General features: G+C 35.0%; 1 protein-coding gene across 2 annotated transcripts in view; it reads left to right on the plus strand.

Moving 5' to 3' along the window:
* The window catches only part of LOC137655672 (3'-5' RNA helicase YTHDC2-like), a 388,907-nt gene that overhangs the window by 143,257 nt on the left and 218,428 nt on the right, over window positions 1-27,222 (plus strand). The gene's annotated exons all lie outside the window — the stretch shown is intronic.

The raw sequence follows: 27,222 nt of genomic DNA on the forward strand, positions 1-27,222 counted from the left end.
CTTAAAAACATAAAATGATTTGAAATAAAAGAGCAAAAGATTATTCAAACAAATATATATATATATATATTATATATATATATATTATATATATATATATATTATATATATATATATATATATATATATATTTATTTATTTATTTATTTATTTATTTATTTAAAGTGAAGTTGCATCTAACTCTGTGAGAGCTAAAAACTTAATGGTATCTACTTTTGTTTTCTGTAAGGAGAACGTTAAATACATGGTACCATCATCATCATCTCCTCCTACGCCTATTGACGCAAAGGGCCTCGGTCAGATTTCGCCAGTTGTCTCTATCTTGAGCTTTTAATTCAACATTTCTCTATTAATCATCTCCTACTTCGTGCTTCATGGTCCTCAACCATGTAGGTCTGGGTCTTCCAACTCTTCTAGTGCCTTGTGGAGCCCAGCTGAACGTTTGGTGAACTTATCTCTCTTGGGGAGTGCGAAGAGCATGCCCAAACCATCTCCATCTACCCCTCACCATGATCTCATCCACTTAATCTTAATACACTGGACCAGGTCTGGTTATTTAGGGATGGAACAAGCTGCTTGATATTTTTGGGATTCCAAACAAGAGCCCGTGTCTTGTATAAGTCAAGGCGTGCTTAAACAAACGAACGAACAAGAGAGAGAATAGTCATTAGATGCTTGGATAAAGACTAAAAAAATATGTTATGAGAGAGAGGATTTACATTTCTCAAAGATAAGCATATATTATATGAACAAAGATATGAAAAATTAGAACGACAAGTTAGTCAGATGACCAGTAATTCCAAATAACATCTATTACAATGTGTGAATACTACAGAATAATCATGTTTTTATTACACCGTTGTGAGTACAGACATCTTACCTGGAGTATCATAAAAGTGGATGGAAAAAAAAAGTAAAGGAACACGTATGTCGTTTGGAACATATTCTTCAGAAAAATGATAAAAAAGGGCAAAGAATAGGTTAGTGAAATGGGGCAAAATAGTGTTGATAGTTCCAGAAAACAAATGTGCAGTTTGTTATCATATTATTGACATTAAGTTTAGAGGTCGCTTTCTAGGTCTAGAGTGGGAGAATCAAATAGGCCTACGCTGTTTTGACGTTGTTACTGTTTTTAGAATGATTTATTGTTAATTTTATTCTCATCATTTATTTATTTCCTTTCCCTCACTGGGCTATTTTTCCCTAATGGAGCCCTTGGGCTTATAGCATCTTGCTTTTTCCAACCAAGGTTGTAGCTTGGCTAGAAATAATAATAATAATAATAATAATAATAATAATAATAGTAATAATAATAATGTTGAGAAAAGAAATCTCTATAAAAAGTATTTAACATTGGATAGTAGCTTTTGCAATATTCACATGATAAAACAACAATATTAATAACAGACCGAAAAATGTTGCAAAGTATAAGAAACACCCGTGTGGAAAGAAACGGAAAGGGAGGAAAGCGTTATGGGGAGTTATTGCAGGGTGTGATGGAAGAGGTATAAGGTAAGAGCAAAGACGGAATAACAAGTTGAAACCGTTGCTCGCTCGGATCCCGCATTGTGACGTCACTAGTGTGTCGACTGGTCAGTGCACGTAAATTACTGATCCTACTCCTGTTAAGTCTTGGAATAATTCAGTCATTATTATTATTATTATTATTATTATTATTATTATTATTATCCAAGTCACAACCCTGGTTGGGAAAGCAGAATACCACAAGCCTAATGGGTCTAATAGAGGAAATAGCCCAGTGATGAAAGAAAATAAAGAAACTATGTAAGATACGAACAAAATATATGAAACATTTCAGGCTAAGTAACAACCTAGAAATAGGTCAGTCATATATAACTATAAAACAGGTTAATCAAGTTGGTTAATTAAAATATATTTGGACATATAAACGTACCGAATAGTTATAAAAAAAATATGCACTACTTGACTAAGGTGGTATTATCATTTATTTTACACGATTTGATCAGAGAGATGCCGGATATTACCATTTGGCCACGTTTTGAGAGAGAGAGAGAGAGAGAGAGAGAGAGAGAGAGAGAGAGAGAAGCACAAAATGGCAAACTTTTTTTTTATCTTTTATTATAAAAATACAATTACATCTTAGCAATTTACATTATATACGTAATTATTCTTTACAAAATACTGATATGAACTACATTGTTTTATATAGTTATAAATCAGCTCAATACAAATTAAATCAATTAATAAATATATAATATGCAATAGATTTTATTGTACAAACGTTCTTAACTTATAATTATGTTACATATTTAAGTAATTATCATAAATGTACTCTTTTGTAAATATCTTATTTAATTCTTTTTTTAAAGTATTTCTTATTAAATTTTTTGTTTTTAACATTCTATTTCTTATGAATATAAGTAAATTTGGGTCATCCGTTAACAGTCCTATAGATCGCCCATACCACACTCCAGCTAAAAAATCCGATATCAAAACCATTGCAGTATTTTCATCCTTATTTGACACAGGTGCATCACCCGTCGTTGTGTTTCTGTGACGTCCCTTAAAGAGGGAAATTAGCGATTGAATCCCTCGGTGAACACACCTTACGTTATTCCGTCTTGGGTAAGAGTGAATCCCATGTGAACCATGCTCCGAAAACGGAAGCTGTGAGTGTGAGAAAAAAAGCAACACCAGAACGACGAGAAAATTTAGGAAATGAGAAGAGAACTTCCACCTTTAGAAGATACGGTTGAGTGAAATTCAAAGGCAAAAGAAGCGTGGCTTTAGTGAGGAAACTGGTTGAAAATAATATGTACTCCCCCCATTTATATATATATATATATATATATACATATATATATGCATATATAATATATATATACATATATATATATATATATATATAAAATCATCAGTCGTAACTAGTCCAATGCAGGAGAAAGACTTCAGACATGACCATCCACTCCTGTCTTTATGGACTTTTTATGCCAGTCTGTTTTCGCAATTTTCTTAACTCGTCAATTCTATCGTCTTCTCTTCCGTCCCCTGCTTCTTTTTGCAATCTCTATGGACCCATTCTGTTATTCTTAATGTCCATCATTGTCTGTCATTCTCATCATACGTCCTACCCATGTCCATTTCATTTTCTTAGAAGTTGTTAGAATATCCTCTACTTTTAGTTTGCTCCCGCATCCATTTTAATCATGAGGCCCTTGTTTTCAAACTCAAAAAGGTGGGGGGGGGGGGGGGCGTAGGTCGTATCCGAGCATTATTATTGAATATATAAGTATTAGATTTCAGAGTTGTTGTTGATGGTCACCATAGTGAGTATAGGAATGCGATATCTGGTGTTCCACAGGGTGGTGTTCTTGGCCCATTACTTTTCATCTTATATACACACAACATGTGGTTTGGCGTAGAAAACAAGGTTGTTGCAAAAGCAGATGATGCTGCTCTCTTTGCATCAATTCCATCTCCTGAATATGGATCTGGAGTTGCTGAATCCCTTAATAGAGATCTATCTTAAATTAGTGCATGGTAAAAATGATGGGGTATGAAGTTGAATCCTAACAAAACTCAAAGTATGATTGTAAGTAGGTCGAGGACCAACATCCGGCTCAGCATTGATAATGGTTCTTTAACTTTTTATGACTTTTTAAAATTTTAGGTGTGATTCTCGACAGCAAATTTACTTTTGAGAAACACATTAGGTCTGTGTCTTCTTCAATTTCAGAAAAGATGGGCATATTGAGAAAGTATTTTAAGATCTTCGGTGATCAATCTATTCTACCTTGTTTCGAGTATTGTTCTCCTGTCTGGTCTTCAGCTGCTGATTCTCATCTTAATTTGTTGGGCAGAAACTTTCGGTCTATTGAATTTCTTATTCCTGGTCTAGATATTAATCTTTAGCACCGTCGTTCAATTAGTTCATTTCTGGGCTCGACCTGTGTCGCTCCGTGAAATGCTCCTTATAGCACCAATTCTAAGGTATAAAATACTGCTAAATATACCAGAGAAAAAGTTGCATGGAATACCAGGAATAAACCTAGCTCACTCACTCTAATAGAGTGTCGGTATAGTAACTGGGGCGTGTTAGAACCACTACCAGAGGTCCCTTACCAATTAGACCTCTCCTTCCTCAATATTCCCCGATACTACGACTACCAGCCCCCCCCCCCCCCCCCCCCCACCCTACCACTACCCACGCTTCTTCCCTCATTCCTACTAGCACCCCAAGCTTGGAACAGCCTAGGGTGAGGAAAAAAGGGGATGGGTTCACTGGGCGACACAGGCCCCTCGCCCAGAAAGAGATTTTTCCTTCGTCAAAATTCCTTTTCTGGGCTCGACCTGCGTCGCTCCGTGAAATAGTAACAGAGAATTGGTCCCCTTAGCTTGGAAATACACATAAAGGTAAGGAACTGAAATAAAATAGAATAATTTAATTTGGAGTGTTTTAATAATAAGCCTTAATAAACCAATCTCTTAAAGTACAATACCGAGTCAGAGACACTAATTTTTTTTGGTAAAATAGGGAAAAACTTCTAACAAAAAGAACATGAGATGTCTAACAATAACAAAAAGACATTAGTAGGATATAAACGTCATAACCATGGGGTAAGGTGCAAACCAAATGATTGTCAAGGGTAAGGTAGGGGGAATAGGCGAGGCAGGTGTCGCCCCGCTCCTTATTATTATTATTATTATTACTATCCAAGCTACAACCCTAGTTGGAAAAGCAAGATGGTATAAGCCCAGGGGCTCCAACAGGGAAAAAATAGCCCAGTGAGGAAAGGAAATAAGGAAATAAATAAATGAAGAGAACAAATTAACAATAAATCATTCTAAAATAAGTTACAACGTCAAAACAGATATGTCATATATAAACTATTAACAACATCAAAAACAAATATGTCATAAATAAACTATAAAAAGACTCATGACAGCCTGGTCAACAAAAAAGCATTTGCTCCAACTTTGAACTTTTGAGTTCTACTGATTCAACCACTCGATTAGGAAGATCATTCCACAACTTGGTAACAGCTGGAATAAAAACTTCTAGAGTACTTGCGTAGTATTGAGCCTCGTGATGGAGAAGGCCTGGCTATTAGAATTAACTGCCTGCCTATAAGGAGATAAGGCACAAAAAGGAAAAGAGAAAGAGTGAGCTGGGTTTATTTCCTGGCATTCCATGCAACTTTTCTCTCTGGTATATTTAGCAGTATTTTATACCTTAGAAATGGTGCTATAAGGAGCATTTCATACAGCGACACAGGTCCCCTCGCCCAGAAATAGATTTTTCCTTCGTCAAAATCCCTTTCTTCTGCATGTTGCATTAGATTTTAAGTCTGTTCATCCTTTACATTCAGATCTTCCTGGACAGTTTCATTCTGTTCGTAATACTAGACATGCAGTTAATTCTAATAAGTCAAGGCCTTCACCATCATGAGGCTCAATACTACACAGTATTCTAGAAGTTTTATTCCAGCTGTGACCAAGTTGTGGAATGATCTTCCTAATCCGGTTGTTGAATCAGTAGAACTTCAAAAGTTCAAAGTTGCAGAAAATGTTTTTATGTTGAACAGGCTGACATAAGTCTTTTTATAGTTATATATGAATTATCTGTTTTTCATGTTAATGTTTTTTAAAAATGTTTTATTTTAATTTTTAATTACTTATATCGTTTATTTATTTCCTTGTTTCCTTTCCTCACTGGGCTATTTCCCTGTTGGAGCACTTGGACTTATAGCATCTTGCTAGCTTGGCTAGTAATAATGATAATAATAATAACAATCTTTTTCTGTCTCATAGCGTTATCCCATCATTATTGCTCTTCCATAGCTCTTAGAGTTGTAACTGGCTTATGTTTTAAAGGCTCTAGTAAGGCTCCAAGTTTCTGTCGCATAAGTCAATAGTAGTAGGAACCATCTAATTGAATTCTTTTCTTTGTAGAAAAAAGTGGTATATTACTTTTCATGAACTCATTTTGTTTACCAAAAGCTCTCCTTCCACCTTATGCTTATCCTTCTTATAATTTCAATATTATGTCCTAGGGAAACATCTCTCTCTCTCTCTCTCTCTCTCTCCTCTCTCCTATATATGTGTATATACTGTACATATATATATATATATATATCTGTAATATATATATATATATGTATACACGCACATATATATATGTATATATATATATAGATATATATATATATATATATATAGCAAAAGTGTTGCGAGATTAGTTCTCAACCATCTTCACGGAAGAATCATTGGTCCGCTTATCAAAAAATATTGTTCTCCTTTTTATCATGTTTGTTTCATACAATTTTAGATTAGCGTTAAGAGGAAGCATTTATACCTAGAAATTGAGATTATGAGTATTTTACCGTGAAAAATTAAAACACCTCTTTGATTTCAGAGAATATTATAGTGTATAACCAGTTTACATAATTTTGTTCATTTCACGTATAATATGAATTCTGAAGTACGCTGTTAAATAGATCCTTTCGTAGGTTTCGATAAAGTTTTGATGACTCCTTAAAAAAAAAAAAAAAAAAAAAATAGGTAATGACTGTCAAAAAGCCTTTTATCCTATAGTCCATTTCTTTTGGCGAGGCAGATTTGCACCGACTTGCAAACGGTTCCTTTTAGCTCGGAAAAGTTTCCTGATCGCTGATTGGTTAGAATTATCTTGTCCAACCAATCAGCGATCAGGAAACTTTTCCGAGCTAAAAGGGCACCGCTGCGCGTCGGTGCAAATACCTGTATGCCTCGCTAAAAGTAATTGACCATAGTCTACTGTGGTATAAATATCGTAAACTTTATGTAACAATGTATATGAAACTTTCATGTAAAAGTAATCTGAGTTCACTTTAATTCATAACTGTCCGTCGAATTATTTGAACAAATTTTGGTTTAGAAAAAAAAAATTAACATTCTAACTTTCATACTTCTTTATGTAAATCCGCCAATGAAAAGAAAAAAAATCATTTCGTGTATTCATATAGAAATTGAGGTTCATGCAATATATAGTGGGATAATGGCTCAAGCTATGGCATTTTATCTATGTATTTCAGTACAATACTGTCCTATGATGCTTAACACCCCGCTCCACTTTATACATCTTTTTTTTTTCAGATTTAATCGCTCTTGATAATGTTAACTTGCTTAAGATCAAACCTAGGTCGAAATTTATCTCCATTAAAGCTGCAAACTAATTACCTATATCCGGAAATTTATTTCCACTACTACTTAGGCATATGTGGATGAGATCATGGTGAGGGGCAGAATGAGATGGTTTGGTCACGCTCTTCGCACTCCCCAAGAGAGATTAGTTCACCAAACGTTCAACTGGGCTCTACATGGCACTAGAAGAGTTGGAAGACCCAGACCTACATGGTTGAGGACTATGAAGCGTGAAGTAGGAGAGGGACGATTGGAGAAGTATTGATTTATGAGCTCAATATAGAGATGACTGGCGAAATCTAACCGAGACCCTCTATCAATAGGCGAAGATGATGATGATGACTACGTAGACACGTTTTCCTATTTCAGTATTAACCGAGGCCCTTTGTCAATAGGCGAAGATGATGATGATGACCACCGAGACATGTTTTCCTATTTCAGTATTAACCGAGGCCCTTTGTCAATAGGCGAAGATGATGATGATGATGACTACCTAGACACGTTTTCCTATTTCAGCATACAGCGGAACGATACTTTGAGACCGCGAAAAGCGGTTGATTTCCGACCAGTGAAGCAAATTTAAACAAACCTCCAACGTTATTTTAAATGGTTTATGAGAGACAAAACACACGTGGACTATAATAACGTCCAAAGTGTTTCAGAGTTCCCTATTCTTGTTTTCATTACAATCTTTTGCCTTCAGCTTTTCTCGTTTCCATACTGGGTCTTGTTTTCATTACAATGGCCGTCTGTTATCCCTTTCGATTGAAAAAAAAAAAAAAAAGGCGATGGATTCTAAATAAAAATGCCTTTTAGAAATATATATGTAATATATTCATCCACCATTATATTTTAGCCGAAAAGTCGACATATGTTCATTATTAGGTAGTTTACTTCTTCATTCAAAGATTGATACGAAGCAAAACATTTCTCAAATCGATTTGTACGAAGAGCATTTACCCTATTTAGGCTAATAACACCACGCAAGAGCCAAGAGGAAAATGCTTGTGAAGTTGGTTCAATACTAAGATCAATGTAGTGGAGGGAATTCTGGTTATTCTCCACCAGCTACGTAATTTTCTTTCAAGCATAATCTGTATACGTAGGTTATATTTCTTCCATTTACATTTATTTCTAATGATAGGCATTTACTTTAGGTTTCATTAAATGTTTTATACTATACATACTTTCTTAAGTTAAAAAACATTTGTCTGGTATGGTGAAAAGTCCTTTCCTAGTAGTTTCATGATTAGTTAATTCTCAGTAGGCCTATTAGCCTATTATTAAAGCCTCCTACCCGGAGCAAATGTGCCTACGCGTGCCATCGTAAACCATCTTAATCTAAAACAACCGGGTTACTGATATAGCTGAATAGTATACACATGTACATTTTTACTTCGTATTGCATAGAGATTTCACTCTATTCGGTTACAATTTTTTCACACTGTCATCCTTAATTATTGCGAATATTTGTAATCTTACGAGAATCTCGCGTCTTCAAAAACAACGTTGATGTGAAAATGAAGCAGACTCACTCTGCTATGCATGGTCACGATAACTTAAAACAGAAGCCCATTGAACGCTAAAAATTACGATCTATGACAAGTCTTGATTTATGCAATAGAACTTGCAGTCGTGGTTGACTTGGGTAAATTTAACTGCGCAGTATTTTTGTCATTTATTTCGTCAGTCGTACTCCATGCACCAAAGGCATGAAAGAATCGGAGGGGTTACAGCCCTCTTGCGTTAGTCCTACGTTGTGTTGTAGGAAAGATGGTCATTGTGAAGGAGTTACACATAGAAAGTTATGTAACAATCATTGCCCGCATATGATCTCTGTTTTACTGGTCTTGTGCCATTGAATCTCTCTCTCTCTCTCTCTCTCTCTCTCTCTCTCTCTCTCTCTTATTATAGGAGGAGCTGCTCTCAGTTCGACATAAATGCTATTACTTCAAAGTGAACAAGTCAAGCAGAAACACATTGAACCAAATCACTTAAATCTACAAAACAACAGATTTAGACTTTACTGATAAACGAATTAGACGTCGATAAAAATGGCTGCATGTGATAGTTTATTTTTCTGTTCTTTTTATGAGTATCAAGATAATCATCTGTTTTTGAGAATGTCATATCTTGAGAGATATTTTTTCAGTGTAGCAACTGTTATCATCAGATGTTTTCATGGCGGGCGTGATGACCTAAGAAACACTGATTGATTACGAAAAAAAAAAGGAATGGATCCGGTTACATATTTAATTCTCTCTCTCTCTCTCTCTCTCTCTCTCTCAGGTTCCAGGTTCCTCGTTGCTCTCTCCACAACACTGTGATCGTGGGCACACTACTAGAAGAAGCTTCGTAGGTGCAAAGCGCTGCAATCTGCAGAAAATTCATTATCATCAGTTACCTCCCACACAGACAGCTCAGTTTACATACTATTACTTCTAACTTCAAGGGACTGTTAAATATGCCGGGCAAAATCTTTAATTTGTGTTTCTAAATTATCTACTTCTTTGCCATTATTTTAAAATTTTCTTAATACCTTACTGCAAAACATATGCTCCGTAGTATCCTCTGTCTCTACACAACACACAAAGCCTATCCTTATCATTCCTGTTTCTATAATTTTCCTTTAATTCTATCATATTTGACATTGTTTTCATAACTATTACTGCTTCGCTTACTCTTTTGCCATTACTATTTACAAACCCAAGTTTGGTCATTTCAGTTTTCTTTTATTCTATTTTTCTTTAGTTGAGTTCTTGCTTCTTATACTTTTTTACTTCTTCAATTTTGATATCATATGTATTGCATATTTATATAATATTTTTCCCCAACAAAAACAATTCTTCTTCACCCAAGGGGTTAACTACTGCACTGCAATTGTTCAGTGGCCATTTTCCTCTTGCTAAGGGTAGAAGAGACTCTTTAGCTATGGTAAGCAGCTTTTCTAGTAGAAGGAAACTCCAAATTCAAACCATTGTCCTCTAGTCTTGGGTAATGCCATAGCCTCTGTACCATGGTCTTTCACTGTTATGGGTTAGAGTTCTCTTGCTTGAGCATACATTCGGGCACAGTATTCTATCTAATTTCTCTTCCTCTTGTTTTGTTAAAGTTTTTATAGTTTATATAGGAAATATTTATTTTGATGTTGTTACTTTTTGATAAAAGGTTTTATTTTTCCTTGTATCCTTTCCTCACTGGGCTATTTTACCTGATGGAGCCCCTGGGCTTATAGCATCCTGCTTTTCCAACTAGGTTTGTAGCTTAGCAAGTAATTATAATAATAATAATAATAGTTCCCCATATGGTTCCTTTATTTGGCCTTCCACTACCTCCTTAACTAGCTTGTCATATAATGTTATGATGTTCTGAAAAAGCATCACCTTTTTATTCTTTATTATATTTTCACCCGGCCATATTCCTGTTTCTCCTATTAGCCTCCAATAAGGTTTGGTAGCAACCTGTTCAAACATTCCTTTCATAATGTTTTGCTGTATACTCTCTAATTCTTTCATTTATTTTTCTTTTATTACACCCCATGTCTCTATATTTTCAAACATTGTAGGTACCACTACTGTCTCATAGATCTTTATTCTTACTAGCAATGTCAAATCTCTTACTGTGTGACTGTCTTCGTACTTCCTAACGTCTTGTGCCATTTATTCTATTCTTGCTTCCCTTTTACTTATGCTGAGACTATAGTTTCCTCTTTCCTGAGTACCATTCTCCTAAGTATTTATATTCTTTAGCTGTTTCTAAACTTCCATTTCTAACCTCTCCATTCTCTTTGTTATTATTATTATTATTATTATTATTATTATTATTATTATTATTAAATGCTAAGCTGCAACCCTAGTTGGAAAAGCAGGAGGCTATAAGCCCAGGGGCTCCAACAGGGAAAATAGCCCAGTGAGGAAAGGAAAAATGGAAAAATAAAATATTTTAAGAACAGTAACATCATTAAGATAAATATCTCCTATATAAACTATATAAACTTTAACAAAACAAGAGGAAGAGAAATTAGATAGAATAGTATGCCCGAGTGTACCCTCAAGCAAGAGAACTCTAACCCAAGACAGTGGAAGACCATGGTACAGAGGCTATGGGACTACCCAAGACTAGAGAAAAATGGTTTGATTTTGGTGTGTCCTTCTCCTAGAAGAGCTGCTTGCCATAGCTAAAGAGTCTCTTCTACCCTTAACAAGAGGAAAGTGGCCACTGAGAAATTACAGTACAGTAACCCCTTAGGTAAAGAAGAATTGCTTGGTAATCTCAATGTTGTCAGGTGTATGAGGACAGAGGAGAATATATAAAGAATATGCCATAATATTCGGTGTATGTGTAAGCAAGGGGATAATGAACCGTAACCAGAGAGAAGGATCTAATGTAGTACTGTCTGGCCAGTCAAAAGATGCCATAACTCTCTAGTGGTAGTATCTCAACGGGTGGCTGGTGCCTTGGCCAGCCTACTTCCTTTTTGTATCTAATTACTAACACCGCAGACCTTAGCTCTTCCGAACTGCGACAGTTGCTTAGAGCTGTTTCTACTTTGTATCTGTTGTTGCTAGGAAACATTATACCATCTATATAAGTTAGGGTCTCTATTCTAATGTTTCTAATCTCTCTCTCTCTCTCTCTCTCTCTCTCTCTCTCTCTCTCTCCTCTCTCTCTTTCTCTCTCTCTCTCTCTCTCTCTCTCTCCTCTCTCTCTCTCTCTCTCTCTCTCTCTCTCTTTCGAGGAAGGCCAGAGTCAATTCTCATAAATCCCATTATATCATCTATATAAGTTAGGGTCTCTATTCTAATGTTCCTAATCTCTCTCTCTCTCTCTCTCTCTCTCTCTCTCTCTCTCTCTCTCTCTCTCTTTTGAGGAAGGCCAGAGTCAATTCTCATAAATCCCATTATATCATCTATATAAGTTAGGGTCTCTATTCTAATGTTTAATGTTTCTAATCTCTCTCTCTCTCTCTCTCTCTCTCTCTCTCTCTCTCTCTCTCTCTCTCTCTCTCTCTCTCTCTCTCTCTTGAGGGAGGCCAGAGACAATTCTCATAAATCCCATGAACTTAACCTTGTATTGCATAATTTTTCACTATTTTACACACATTCGTGGAATATATTTATCCCAAATGAGACCAGTGCAAGGTTTACAATGAATCATCGACGACTGTTTTGCTTTATGAATATTTTGATATCAATTGTGAAAAATTAAAATTTCGCCAAATACGGACAAAACTCTTATACATTTACAATATTTTTTATCACCAGTTTGTTTAGTAAATTGAGTGAATCAATATGTGGGAGCTGCTAGGCTGTTTTGGGTTTGAAATGCAAACGTGGAGTGGAAAAGGAAGAACAACAGGGAAAACAGCCCAGTGAGGAAAGGAAACAAGGAAAAATACGATACTTTAAGAAGAGTAACAACATTGAAATAAATGTCTCCTGTACAAACTATAAAAACATTAATAAAACAAGAGAAAGAGAGATAAGATAGAATAATGTGCCCGAGTGTACCCTCAAGGAACAGAACTCTAACCCAAGACAGTGGAAGACCATGGTACAGAGGCTATGGCACTAACCAAGACTAGAGAATAATGGTTTAATTTTGGAGTATACTTCTAGAAGAGCTCCTTACCATAGCTAAAGAGTCTCTCCTACCCCTACCAAGAGGAAAATGGCCACTGAATAAATACAGTGCAGTAACCTCTCGGATGAAGAAAAATTGTTTGGTAATCCTAGTGTTGTCAGGTGTTTGAGGACAGAGAAGAATAAGTAAAGAATAGGCCAGACTATTCGGTGTATGTGTGGGCAAAGGGAAAATGAACCGTAACCAGAAAGAAGGATCCAATGCAGTATTGGCTGGCCAGTCAAAAGACCCCATAACCTCTCTAGCATCGTATCTCAACGATGAAACCCTTCCAAACAGTTCAAAACGATAACAAATCAAATATTCAATCTAGGGAGTATTTTAAAGGAGGAATTACTCGCTAACACGCCCGAAAGGTTGCAATGAATCTCTCTCTCTCTCTCTCTCTCTCTCTCTCTCTCTCCTCTCTCTCTCTCTCTCTCTCTCTCTCTCTCTCTCTCTCTCTCTCTCTCTCTCTTTTAGCTTCAGTCAATCAGACAATATTCTTACCTACATTTGAGTAGTTTAAGGGAGGAATTACTCGCTAACACGCTCGAAAGGTTGCAATGAATCTCTCTCTCTCTCTCTCTCTCTCTCTCTCTCTCTCTCTCTCTCTCTCTCTCTCTCTCTCTCTATCTCTCTTCCCGATGGAATACGCTGATTGATGATTATTTCTGTGGATCGTTCAATTCGTGTTTCTCAATTGAACGTGGAAAGGTTCGATCACTCGATCTTTATTTCAAGAATCTGCTTCTGTCAACACTTTCTCCTTTATTCTCGCTGTTTTGACACGACTCGAGTAGGCTTACAACCCATTAAGTCATACCATAATAACTAAATATTTAATAAATCTGAGGATATAGGCATATTATGCTTGTAATATATGTTTTTTTCTATATTGTCGTCTTTCAATTTGCAAATAAAGTTGCACCAACCGTGTGTCACACAATCGTACATAGTTCATTTTGTGCTTGTATCCTCGCTCTCCCCCTCGCACTAAAAAGAACCTGAAAAATCATGTCTGCTTTTCTCCTACCCCCCCCCCCCCCCCGTCACAAGGTAGGCCTAATAGTAGCCTATATTCGCTTTCATCATAATAGTTAATATTATTTATAAATAGGAGAAAGTTTGGAATAACAATCAACTGTTGTTTAAATTTCTAACCTACAATCACATAATCTCTTATAAAAATTCAGTTTTAGTGATTGACAGCTGTCGACAGTTGAATTAATTAATTTGAGGTTTTATGAGCCAGATGATGTGTAGCGCTACCTAAGGTGACACCCAGGTGATTTAGCGATGCACTGATAACAGTAATCTAATCAAGGCTTATGAACTTAACAAAAGGGCTTACTCAAAAGATACGGAAGGAATAAAGATAATGATGGAAATACTGATTATTGTTGCATTTCAAAACCATCAAAGATTCTCATAATCATGTTCTGTTATTATTATTATTATTATTATTATTATTATTATTATTATTGTTATTATTATTATTATTATTATTATTATTATTATTATTATTATTGCTGGTATTATTATTATTGTTATTATTATTATTATTATTTTTATTATTATTATTATTATTGTTATTATTATTATTATTATTATTATTATTATTATTATTATTATTATTATTATTATTATTATTATTATTATTATTATTATTATTAGCTAAGCTACAACCCTAGTTGGATAAGCAAGATGATATAAGCCCAAGGGCTCCAACAGGGAAAAGTAACCCAGAGCAGACAGGAAGTAGGGAAATAAATAAACTACATGATAAGTAATGAACAGTTAAAATAGAATATTTTAAGAATAGTAACAACATTAAAACAGATCTTTCATACATGAACTATAAAAAAGAGACTTATGTCAGCCTGTTCAAAATAAAAACATTTGCTGCAAGTTAGAACTTTTGAAGTTCAATCGATTTAACTACCCAGTTAGGAAGATCATTCCATAACTTGATCACAGGTGGAATAAAACTTCTAGAATACTGTGTAGTATTGAGCCTCATGATGGAGAAGGCAAGGATATTAGAATTTAATACATGCCAAGTATTACGAACAGGATGGAACTGTCCGAGAAGATCTGAATTTAGAGAATGGTCAGAATTATGGAAAAATCTTCTGCAACATATGTAACCAACTAATTGAACGACGGTGCCAGAGATTAAAATCTAGATCAGGAATAAGAATTTTATAGACCATAGTTTCCTGTCCAATGAATTAAGATGAGAATCAGCAGCTGAAGACCAAACTGGAGAACAATACTCGAAACAAGGTAGAATGAAAGAATTAAAACACTTCTTCGGAATAGATTGGTCCCCGAAAATTTTACAAGACTCTAAATAAGCCAATTTTTTGTGCAACTGAAGAAGAGAGAGACATAATGTATTTATCAAAAGTAAATTTGCTGTAGAGAATCACACTTAAAATTTAAGAGTCATACAGAGTTAAGGAAACTTTACCAATGTTGAGATCTGGATGTTGAGGAGCAACTGTCTTCCACCTACTTACAATCATACTTTGGGTTTTGTTTGGTTTTAACTTCATGCCCTATAATTTGTACTATGCGCTAATTTTGCCTAGATCTCTATTAAGGGATTCAGCATCCCCAGATCTACATTCAAGTGATGGAATTGATGCAAAGAGAGTAGCATCATCTGCATATGCAACAAGCTTGTTTTCTAGGCCAAACCGACGTGTCAATATATCTTGATTCGTCATAAAGGAATCGTAACTAAATTCATATAGATGATTAATTACTGAATTCACAGAGTTGAAATAAGTGATATGTATTCTCTATGGCCTACTGATGCAAATGAGTAAAGGGAAATCTTAGCAACCTTCCGTTTCATCAATCAGTTAATGATCTAGCACAGAGAAACCCTCATTAATTCTTGGTGATGCTTTTCGTTTTAAATTCAGTTTTCTGAGAAGCGTAGTCTTGATATCATCGTCGTGACTAGCATAAGTTGCCCTAATCAATAAGGTTATGCACTTAGCAACGGTTTGAAAAAGCTGACTGCGGTTCAGGTTCAGGCGTTGGACGGAGGGATTCTTGGATTTGCCTTTTCATCCGTAAACAAATGGACTCTGAGCCAGTTGTATCAAGGCCTTGGTTGTATCCTGGGTCCCCACTAGTGGGATTTTATGACACCTATATCACTGTTAATGTATATAGAAATGGCTCTACCATTCTATATACCTCTATGTGGAATGATCTTCCTGATCGGGTAGTTGAATCAGTAGAACTTCAAAAGTTCAAAGTTGGAGCAAATGCTTTTTTGTTGACCAGGCGGACATGAGTCTTTTTATAGTTTATATATGACATATTTGTTTTTGACGTTAATAGTTTATATATGACATATCTGTTTTGACGTTGTTGCCTTTTTTAGAATGATTTATTGTTAATTTGTTCTCTTCATTTATTTATTTAATTTCCTCACTGGGCTATTTTTCCCTATTGGGGCCCTTGGGCTTATAGCATTTTGCTTTTCCAACTAGGGTTGTAGCTTGGATAGTAATAATAATAATAATAATAATAATAATAATACAAATAATAATAATAATAATAATAATAATCACTGTGAAGCTTAACATGTCCTCATCGAATGTCACTTGTTTTGGTGATATATGGATGCTGATTAAGCATACAGTATGCGATTGATTATGTGCCCATGACTTCGTAAAATTACGTTTTTATGTTTTTGTGTATAAGAGATTATGGAGTCCAAAATAATAAGTTCTCAACGTCTTTTCTTAAGATTATTATGTTTTATGTAGCAGGTAGCAGCAGTAGGGGATTCAGCATTATGAAGCTTCATCTGTGGTGGATAATGTGGGAGGGTGGGCTGTGGCACCCTAGCAGTACCAGCTGAACTCGGTTGAGTCCCTTGTTAGGCTGGGAGGAACGTAGAGAGTAGAGGTCCCCTTTTTTGTTTTGTTTCATTTGTTGATGTCGGCTACCCCCAAAAATTGGGGGAAATGCCTTGATATATGTATGTATGTATGTTGATCAATATGATTGAAAGAGAAAAGATAACTCTGAACTGAAAACAATAAGAATTGTGTCCCTTGTAACTGTAAAAGAGAAACGACGGGAAGGTATATTTCTTTGGCAATTAAATATGATAATTCATTTATCACATTGTGTATAAAGATTAATCTGTGTACAACACTTGTTTGGTAAAATGATAAAATTATTGCCAACGTATTTCATATTTCATGTCGCATTAACACAATAAACCAGTTACCAAGATCGTTACCATGGTAATGATCAAGGATTTCATGTTCCCGGCATACCAGTATTCTGCGATTATTATTATTATTATTATTACTATCCAAGCTACAACCCTAGTTGGAAAAGCAAGATGCTATAAGCCCAGGGGCTCCAACAGGGAAAAATAGCTCAGTGAGGAAAGGAAATAAGGAAATAAATAAATGAAGAGAACAAATTAACAATAAATCATTCTAAAATAAGAAACAACGTCAAAACAGACATGTCATATAGTAAACTATCAACAACATCAAAAACAAATATGTCATAAATAAACTATAAAAAGACTATGTCTGTCTGGTCAACAAAAAAGCATTTGCTCCAACTTTGAACTTTTGAAGTTCTACTGATTCAACCACCCGATTAGGAAGATCATTCCACAACTTGGTCACAGCTGGAATAAAACTTCTAGAGTACTGCGTAGTATTGAGCCTCGTGATGGAGAAGGCCTGGCTATTAGAATTAACTGCCTGCCTATTATTACGAACAGGATAGAATTGTCCAGGGAGATCTGAATGTAAAGGATGGTCAGAGTTGTGAAAAATCTTATGCAACATACATAATGAACTAATTGAACGACGGTGCCAGAGATTAATATCTAGATCAGGAATAAGAAATTTAATAGACCGTAAGTTTCTGTCCAACAAATTAAGATGAGAATCAGCAGCTGAACACCAGACAGGAGAACAATACTCAAAACAAGGTAGAATGAAAGAATTAAAACACTTCTTCAGAACAGATTGATCACCGAAAATCTTGAAAGACTTTCTCAATAAGCCTATTTTTTGTGAAATTGAAGAAGACACAGACCTTATATGTTTCTCAAAAGTAAATTTACTGTCGAGAATCACACCTAAAATTTTGAAAGAGTCATACATATTTAAAGAAACATTATCAATACTGAGATCCGGATGTTGAGGAACCACCGTCCTTGACCTACTTACAATCATACTTTGAGTTTTGTTAGGATTCAACTTCATACCCCATAATTTGCATCATGCACTAATTCTAGCTAAATCTCTATTAAGGGATTCACCAACCCTAGATCTACATTCAGGGGATGGAATTGATGCAAAGAGAGTAGCATCATCTGCATATGCAACAAGCTTGTTTTCTAGGCCAAACCACATGTCATGTGTATATAGTATGAAAAGTAATGGACCAAGAACACTACCCTGTGGAACACCAGATATCACATTCCTATAATCACTATGGTGCCCATCAACAACAACTCTTTGAGATCTATTACTTAAAAAAATCAATAATAATGCTAAGAAACGACCCACCCACTCCCAACTGTTTCAGTTTGAAAACAAGGGCCTCATGATTAACACGGTCAAAGGCAGCTATAAAATCAAGGCCAATCACACGAACTTCCCGACCACAATCAAGGGATTTCTGTACAGCATTGGAGATTGTAAGAAGGGCATCACATGCTCCAGAAGTAAATATAATACATTGTTAGAACCAACAAAATGTATATCATATATGATTTAAACATTTTCAGTGAAGTAGATTGTGGAAGAGAATTAAAGAAGAATCTGTATGATTAATCACTTATGTTTTCAGATTACCCCAACCAGATATCATGGATAAAGAACGCCCAGTAAAACTAAGTAGATCAAATAGAAGAAAATCAAGAACAGCTATAGAAGTTTTCGTGAAAATATCTGCATTGTACATTTCAGACACAATAAATCGGATTCCGCTATTAAACCTTTGACTGGCAAAACTTTTGAAAAGATTAGAAGTGTTGTGGCTGAAAGCCAGACTTCAGAATTACTTATTCGCCTCGATGGTATTTGTTTTGTTATTCTAGGCCAAGCTGGTCATGATTTACATGAAATACATCGATTATTATTATTATTATTATTATTATTATTATTATTATTATGATTATGATTATGATTATGATTATTATTATTATTGCTAAGCTACAACCCTAGTTGGAAAAGCAGGGAAAATAGCCCAGTGAGGAAAGGAAACAAAGAAAAATTATTTTTTAATTAGTGTAACAACATTAAAATAAACATCTATATAAACTATATACACTTTAACAAAACAAGAGGAAGAGAAATAAGATAAAATGGTGTGCCCAAGAGTAACCCCAAGCAAGAGAACTCTAACCCAAGGCAGTGGACCACCATGGTACAGAGGCTATGGCACTACCCAAGACTAGAGAACAATGGTTTTATTTTGGAGTGTCCTTCTCCTAGAAGAGCTGCTTACCATAGCTAAAGAGTCCCTTCTACCCTTAACAAGGGGAAAGTGGCCACTGAAAAATTACAGTGCAGTAGTTAACCCCTTGGGTGAAGAAGAATTGTTTGGTAATCTTAGTGTTGTCAGGTGTATGAGGACAGAGAATATGTAAAGAATGTGCCAGACTATTCGGTGTGCGTGTGTAGGCAAATGGAAAAATGAACCGTAACCAAAGAGAAGGATCCAATGTAGTATTGTCTGGCCAGTCAAAAGACCACATAACTCTCTAGCGGTAGTATCTCAATGGTTGGCTGGTGCCCTGGCCAACCTACTACCTGGTGTTATTAAAGTTTTACAAATACTTCTAGCTATCTAAACAGGAAGAGCTCCTACGATGATTCAACAATACAGTGTCCTAGAGCATCCAAATGGTGCTGAATGTCCGAAGCATCTATACCATTTCTGTATAAGTGTATATTATTATTTTTTTTAAAGTACAAAAATCTATCAAACGAAAGGAAGAACCTCTCACTAAATGCCTGACTGTTACAGCTGATAATAGTATAAAGGATGCTGTTGATCGAAAACAGTATGAAGAATTATTGCGTAAAATCAGAAATGTAGATCTCTTCGCAAAAGAGGCATACTACCCATTTGACTTACAGGAAAACTTACATAAGAACACGGGGTACTTTATAATCCGAAACAACTGTTGACAATGGTCTAAATAAGGCACATAAGAATGCATTTGAATGTATATGTTATTACTTAAAGGAGAATATTGTTAAAGGTGACAATGTGACATGTATGACGATGTTACGTAAGAAGTATTGCAGTTCATGCATCATAATAGTCCTGATTACTATAGCCCGTCATATGAATCATAAACTGAAGGAAAAACTTCGGCGACAATTTCAAGGTCACTTTCAGTTTTGGCAACCAAATCATATGAGTGACCTTGTTAATTCTAGTACCATCCTAAAAGGTTAGGCTGTAGAGACAGCATTTGATGAACGTGTGGTTTATGGTTGAAGATTGCACCATTATGCTTTGACGTAATGTTTTGGATCATAAGAAAGGACAATCCTTCAGTGAATGGCAATAAAGAACATCAACCTTATTGTCAATGTCAGAAAATCTACCGTGTATATTGGAAAATTTTTTCATGTTTCTTTTATGTAGTAAAAATTATTCCACTGCGCCAAATAAGACTTGAAGATTTGCTCATTCCTTTGTCACGCAGTCGCTAATGGAAGTCTCAAAATGCACAAACATCTCTTGGTGGAAATGTCTTTGCAGCAGATGACGGGTATTGCGAAGATTCCTACTCTTCTTATCATTTATGGTCATTCCAATCTTACTCCAAAATTCTAGAATTAGAAACGACCATGTGTAATAGCACTATTGGAAGATAAAGTAGTATCCCAGATCCAATATCACCAATTAACATCATTACCCATCTGTACTGGGATAACTTTGACTTAAATTGAGAGACTCCATCTAGATCTGGAACAACTCATTCAGCACACGTGATTGTAATTCAGGAGACAACAGACCATGAAGTTAAAAGTGAACTGAGAGAAACCTCGACTCAGCCGGCAAAGACTACACGACCAAGGTCAGTAGATTATCAACCAGAAAAAATCCATGAGTGTTTCCTGACCTATAAGGTTGAACCAGTTATTAACACGTCAGCTGTTGTAGTTGGTGAGTGTGACAGTTGAATTAGCCTCTACCTAAGTTGGTCTTGATTGGTGTCATTAACTAAAGAAAAGAAATGTTGAAACAGTCCGTTGTTGAAGACATGCCTCCCGTAAATTCTCCTGAGACAGAAATTGCTACGATATAGAAATTACTTCATGAATCACAAAAGGTAATATACCGAGGCTGTTGGTCAGAGATATACGTTTGTAGCATCTGCTTTAGCAGTGACCAAGAAAACATATTCTAACATATGGCAGAACCCTGAAATATATCAAAACACAAACATTCACCTGGATGCCTTTCACACACTTATTTCACATTTTTAATGGTCTTTGGAAAAGTTTTTGACTGGGAAACACTACAACAGAGCAATGAGAGTCCATAATCTGATATTGGAGGTTTTGAAAAAGCTCCTGTTTGCAGAATTTAGTGCACGTATGTTCGTTGATAGTGACTATAAACCATACAAGGCAGTGATTTCAATACAATTCTATCCTGTTCGTAATACTAGGCAGGCAGTTAATTCTAATAGCCAGGCCTTCTCGATCATGAGGCTCAATACTACACAGTATTCTAGAAGTTTTGTTCCAGCTGTTACCAAGTTGTGGAATGATCTTCCTAATCGGGTAGTTGAATCGGTAGAACTTCAAAAGTTCAAAGTTGGAGCAAATGTTTTTATGTTGACCAGGCTGACATGAGTCTTTTTATAGTTTATATATGACATATTTGTTTTTGACGTTGTTAATAGTTTATATAGGACATATCTGTTTTGACGTTGTTACTGTTTTTAGAATGATTTATTGTTAATTCATTCTCATAATCTATTTATTTCCTTATTTCCTTTCCTCACTGGGCTATTTTTCCCTGTTGGAGTCCTTGGGCTTATAGCATCTTGCTTTTCCAACTAGGGTTGTAGCTTGGCTAATAATAATAATAATAATAATAATAATAATAATAATAATAATAATAATAATAATAATAATAATAATAATTGGCTGAATATCAAGATCACGCCAGACTAGCGGCAATAATATAGATGTCAATGTACAATTCTAGTAGAAATATCAGACAAGGTTATATTGGCTAAACGGCCCAGTTCTGGATCGACTATATTAACAAAGCATGGCTTATTCTTGTCTTGCTACGTGCAACAAAAGATAATGATAAAGACCTTTACATTCTGTGTATCCAAAAGATGTGTCCACTGTTCTTATAAGTTACCCATACTCAATCTATAATCAAACTCTGTGTAATTATTCTGTCTCGAAATGCGTTTGTTTAATTAAAGAACCAGCGTACCATGGCGTATGCTGCCTATCTCAGATCTATATAACCATGACATTACTAAAAGTTACAAGTATATGAACTAACAATTTAATCGGGGTTTACCCATATAGCAATAGATAGAAAACTAAAAGGGAATTTTTCATAGAAAACGAAATTATTAAGGGTAACTACATTATTATGTATAAACGGGAAAAAATATAAAGAAGAAGAAAGTGATTAAGAAAATTCTTCATAATGTCAGTCATATCAATGAGCATACTGTTCTCGGAGGTTTATAAACTATTAACGATAGATATATATTTTTGATGCGTAAAGTTTATTGCCATAGATTCAATATTTGTTACACTAGTTCTTTTTATCCTTTTGAGATCAGAATAGCCTTTGCGAAAAAAAAAAAAAAAAAACTCTCCCATTAACTTGCCCTCTCGGAATATGTAAGAAAGCATGTGTATTTGTATTCATTTCAGCTATCATGGCCTTGTTGAAGTAATTTAGCCACGTTACAGATAACACTAATATATCGAAAAAAAATTCAATTATTAATTTTCTCATTTTAATTATCTTATTACCAACTGATTGACTATTTACTTAACCGCAATTTAGGACTCTCACAGTATCCACGGTTCGTATTTTCTGCATTTTTTTTTCAATTATTATTATTATCACTTGCTAAGCTACAATCCTGTAGGTGGAAAGGCAGGATGCTATAAGCCCAAGGGCTCCAACAGGGAAAATAGCCAAATGAGGAAAGGAAGTAAGGAAAAACTACAGGAGAAGTTTAAGAACAATAATAACAATAAAATAAACCTTTCATATATAAACTATAAAAACTTGAAAATAACAAGAGGATAAAAACTTTAAAATAACAAGAGGAAGAGAAACAAGATATAATAGTGTTCACATGTGTACTCTCAAGCAAGAGATCTCTAACCCAAGACAATGGAAGACCATGTTACAGAGATTATGGCACTACCCAAGACTAGAGAATAAGGATTTGATTTTGGAGTGTCCTTCCCTTAGAAGAGCTGCATACCATAGCTAAAGAATCTTTTCTACCCTTGCCAAGAGGAAAGTATCCATTGAACAATTACAGTGCAGTAGTTAACCCCTTGGGTGAAGAGGAATTGTTTGGTAATCTCAGTGTTGTCAAGTGCACGAGGAAAGAGGAGAGTGTGTATAGAATAGGCCATAATATTCTATGTATGTGTCGGCAAATATGAAATGAGCCGTAACTAGAGAGAGAGAGATCCAATGTAGTACTGTCTAGCCATTCAAAGGACGTAATAACTCTCTAACGGTAGTATCATAAGCTTTTGTAATTACTTGAATTCACTATATGATCAGGTGTCATTTTTTTTCAACCAAGTGCAGTTTATACATTTCATCACTTAAGAGTTACATTCCTTGGTAATGTGATTACCTGATCCTTTCCCACATTGCACTCGGGCACACTTTTCTATCGTATTTCTCTTCCTCTTATTTTTTTTTAGTTTTTAGAATTCATACTGTATAGGAAAGATTTATTTTAATATTGCTACTGTTCTTAAAATAGTGTTTATTGTTCATTACTTCTCTTGTAGTTTTAACCATTCAATTTCCTCGCTGTGCTAGTTATTTCCCCTGTTTGAACTCTTGGGCTTACAGCATCCTGCTTTTTTCAGCATCATTAGGGTAATCCCACATGCAGCACTTTTAATGTAGGGAAAGAAGATTGGAAAGGGCACAATGAGGCAGCCGACACCTTGACGTAGGGTGACAAGTGGTGCGTGTCGGGCGAGAGAGAGAGAGAGAGAGAGAGAGAGAGAGAGAGAGAGAGAGAGAGAGAGAGAGAGAGAGAGAGAGAGAGAGAGAGAGAGATCAACTACATCATCTTCATTATTGTATAGGCTACCTTGCACATCATTGTTTTAGGTTGTAGTTTTCTATTTTACTTTTCTCGTTAGTGCCAGCAGCCATAGTACGAATATTAACAGCTTCGTCTCTATTCCTATCATCAGCAAATTTACATTTCCTTTTGAAGTTGACATCTTATTAAGTATTGGTACATGTTCTAGTGAGGGGAAAAAAAATTAACATTTGTGAGAAACTTAATTTTCCTGGGTAACCTCCCTATAATAGGCATCGAAAATCCTTCCTATGGGATTGGAATGACATCAGGAAAATGTATCTATGTCTAGATAATCAGTGACAGATATATATATATATATATATATATATATATATATATATATATATATATATATATACGTATATATATGTATGTATGTGTATATATATATATATATATATATATATATATATATATATACATATATATATATATATATATATATATATATATATATATATATATGTATATATATATATATATATATATATATATATATATATATATATATATATATATATATATATATATATATACTGGATTTGTCAGTGCTGGTACCACGACCTCAGTGTTCAGGCACTTACACCAGCTCTGGATTATAGCCAATCTGAGAGTGTTGGACAAATTGATTGATTTATGGACAATGCCACAAAGAACGAGAAATATATCAGCATCATATTTTAAAATTTATTCTAAATTCTTCATGCTAGCTTAAATTTAGAATTAGGTTGTCAACATCTTCAGGAAGAGCTCACCTTGATTTATATTTTAACCAACTATATCCTACTTTGTTTCTTTAACTTACACATCCTTTGACAGAGGAATCCAAATGAATACTTAAATAACATTTGAATAGACACACTAGCGTGGATATCTAAACCCAACAACAGGTAAATGAACACCATTGGGGTAAATAAAAATCAGAGATTACGTTATAATATGCCTTTACTACTAAAATACAGTTATGTCATATGGTTACCTACACCAGTGAGGAAAAATTTAACTATGAAACAAATTCTTAGTAAACACACATATCGAGGCAACAAATAATATTGATAATGCCAAGGGAAATAGTCAAATACATAAAATACAAGAGGAACTTTAAACCGAAGGTCTACTTGATTGCATCGTGAATTTATTGGTTAATCAAACATGTGGTCGATGACCTACGGAATAGTGTCCAACGTTTGTAAAGTTGTACGGTAAATTATAGAGAAAAGAACGTAATTTTACCCCCACCCCCGAAAAAAAAAAAAAAAAACCTGCATGCATGCTTAAATGTTCTAAGTCAGACAGTGATCTAGAATTAAACATAAATCTAATTTAAGAGAGGATTTAGCCACAGGTCAACTCCTCTCTTAGCTCACGTGTTCCTGATCCCAATGTCCAGGTGCGCTCTAAAGTATGTACAGTTTGAGGTCAACACGTCTCTGGGACCGTCCCCAAGATTCCCCTAATTAACTGCGAAAACAGGATAAAGGGATCCTTGGCACGGCAGTGGCTAGACGTTTGCTGCTTCCAAGTGGGACTCCTTCTTCTAGACACACCAGATAAGGGGTTGAAGGAGATATTCATGCGGTCAGTTCGTGCAGGATCTTCTGAGAGTGTGACCTGAGTAGCATCGAAGGAGCTTAACGTAAGACTGGGCAGTATATACTTTGAAGAAGCGAGGTCGTTCACCTCTCCCCAAACAGAAGAAAAGTGCAGTGCGCCCTTCTAGGCTTACTCAATATTGAGGTGCCATATTGGGATTATATCACGGGTTTGATTTGTTTGTAGAAATTGTGGTCTTGAAGGGTACAAGGAATAATCTTGTGGATCCTGGGAAATACACATAAGCCTACCTGTCTTCCATATCGTCACCCTCATAAACTAACTGCCTAAGTCATTTTCTCCACATGCTGGGAAATAAAAAAAAAAAAACTCATTTCCTAATTCTTTATATCATTGTGTTGAGCTTCAATTAACAAATTCTAATTCACAAATTCTTCTATTAAGAATTTGTGAATTGAAACTCAAGACAATGATATAAAGAATTAGGAAATGAGAAGGTTTTTTTTTATTTCCCAACAAGTGGAGAAAATGACTTAGGTAGTTAGTTTATGAGGATGACGATATGCAACAATTGAACAACGAAGGCAGTGCATGGTAGACATTGAATACCCTCGACAAACTTGAATATGGGTCAGAGAGATGTAAATTGAATACACATAAACAAGAATGCATTTCATGCAGACATTTAATTACTACAGAAGTGTTGATTTGATTACTAGTAAAGTTTTTTTTCATAAACTCTTTCAGCATATGCCATTTTCTCATTTTGGGGGACCATCATTGTTTGAAGAGCCAACTTAATAGATGACATACCTTTCTCAACATGATAATTTGCTTTTGAGTCAGTAGCCTGGGTAGAATTCGCTGAGTCAATGTTGAGTGTCAGAAAGTTGTTTTCCTAACCAGAAATTCTTTATTCATGTCGCTATAAAGTAACAAAGTCGAGCGCTTAGTAATATAAGTTGAAGTGGGACCCAAAATAAGACAAAGTCTTATTCTACCACTTATATTAAATAAGTAGGCTATGTGTCAAATAGATAAGTACCCAGTCATTGCTGCCAGTCTAGCATCAGCTGATGCTCTTAGCATAATTTTGGGGTTAATTGCATTGCCTAAAACATTTTGGCATAACGATCCCTTTAGCATAACTAGCATAGTTTTATGAAGTTTTGCATAAAAAAATATCATTAAAATAAGAATAAGCGACTTATTTTGATAAAATCTGTATTAACATCAAACTATTGAAATGTTTCTAATGCGAGAGAGAATAAGAAAAGAAAACACAAATGTTTGAGCACATTCTGAATCTTAGCAGTACAATTAGAGACACTCCTTAAATTATCATATTCTAATGGATGTGTTCCATTCTTATTCCCACAAATTTGTATGGACTGAGTTATATATACTTTTCAAATTTCTTTAAAATTTCCAAACATAGGCTAATTTTGAGGTAGGAGCAATGAGACTTATCATAAGAAGCCATCTTATTTTTGACTGTCTTCTTTCTGATAGTCATT

Source organism: Palaemon carinicauda, chromosome 16, assembly GCF_036898095.1.
Source record: "Palaemon carinicauda isolate YSFRI2023 chromosome 16, ASM3689809v2, whole genome shotgun sequence".
NCBI lineage: Eukaryota > Metazoa > Arthropoda > Malacostraca > Decapoda > Palaemonidae > Palaemon > Palaemon carinicauda.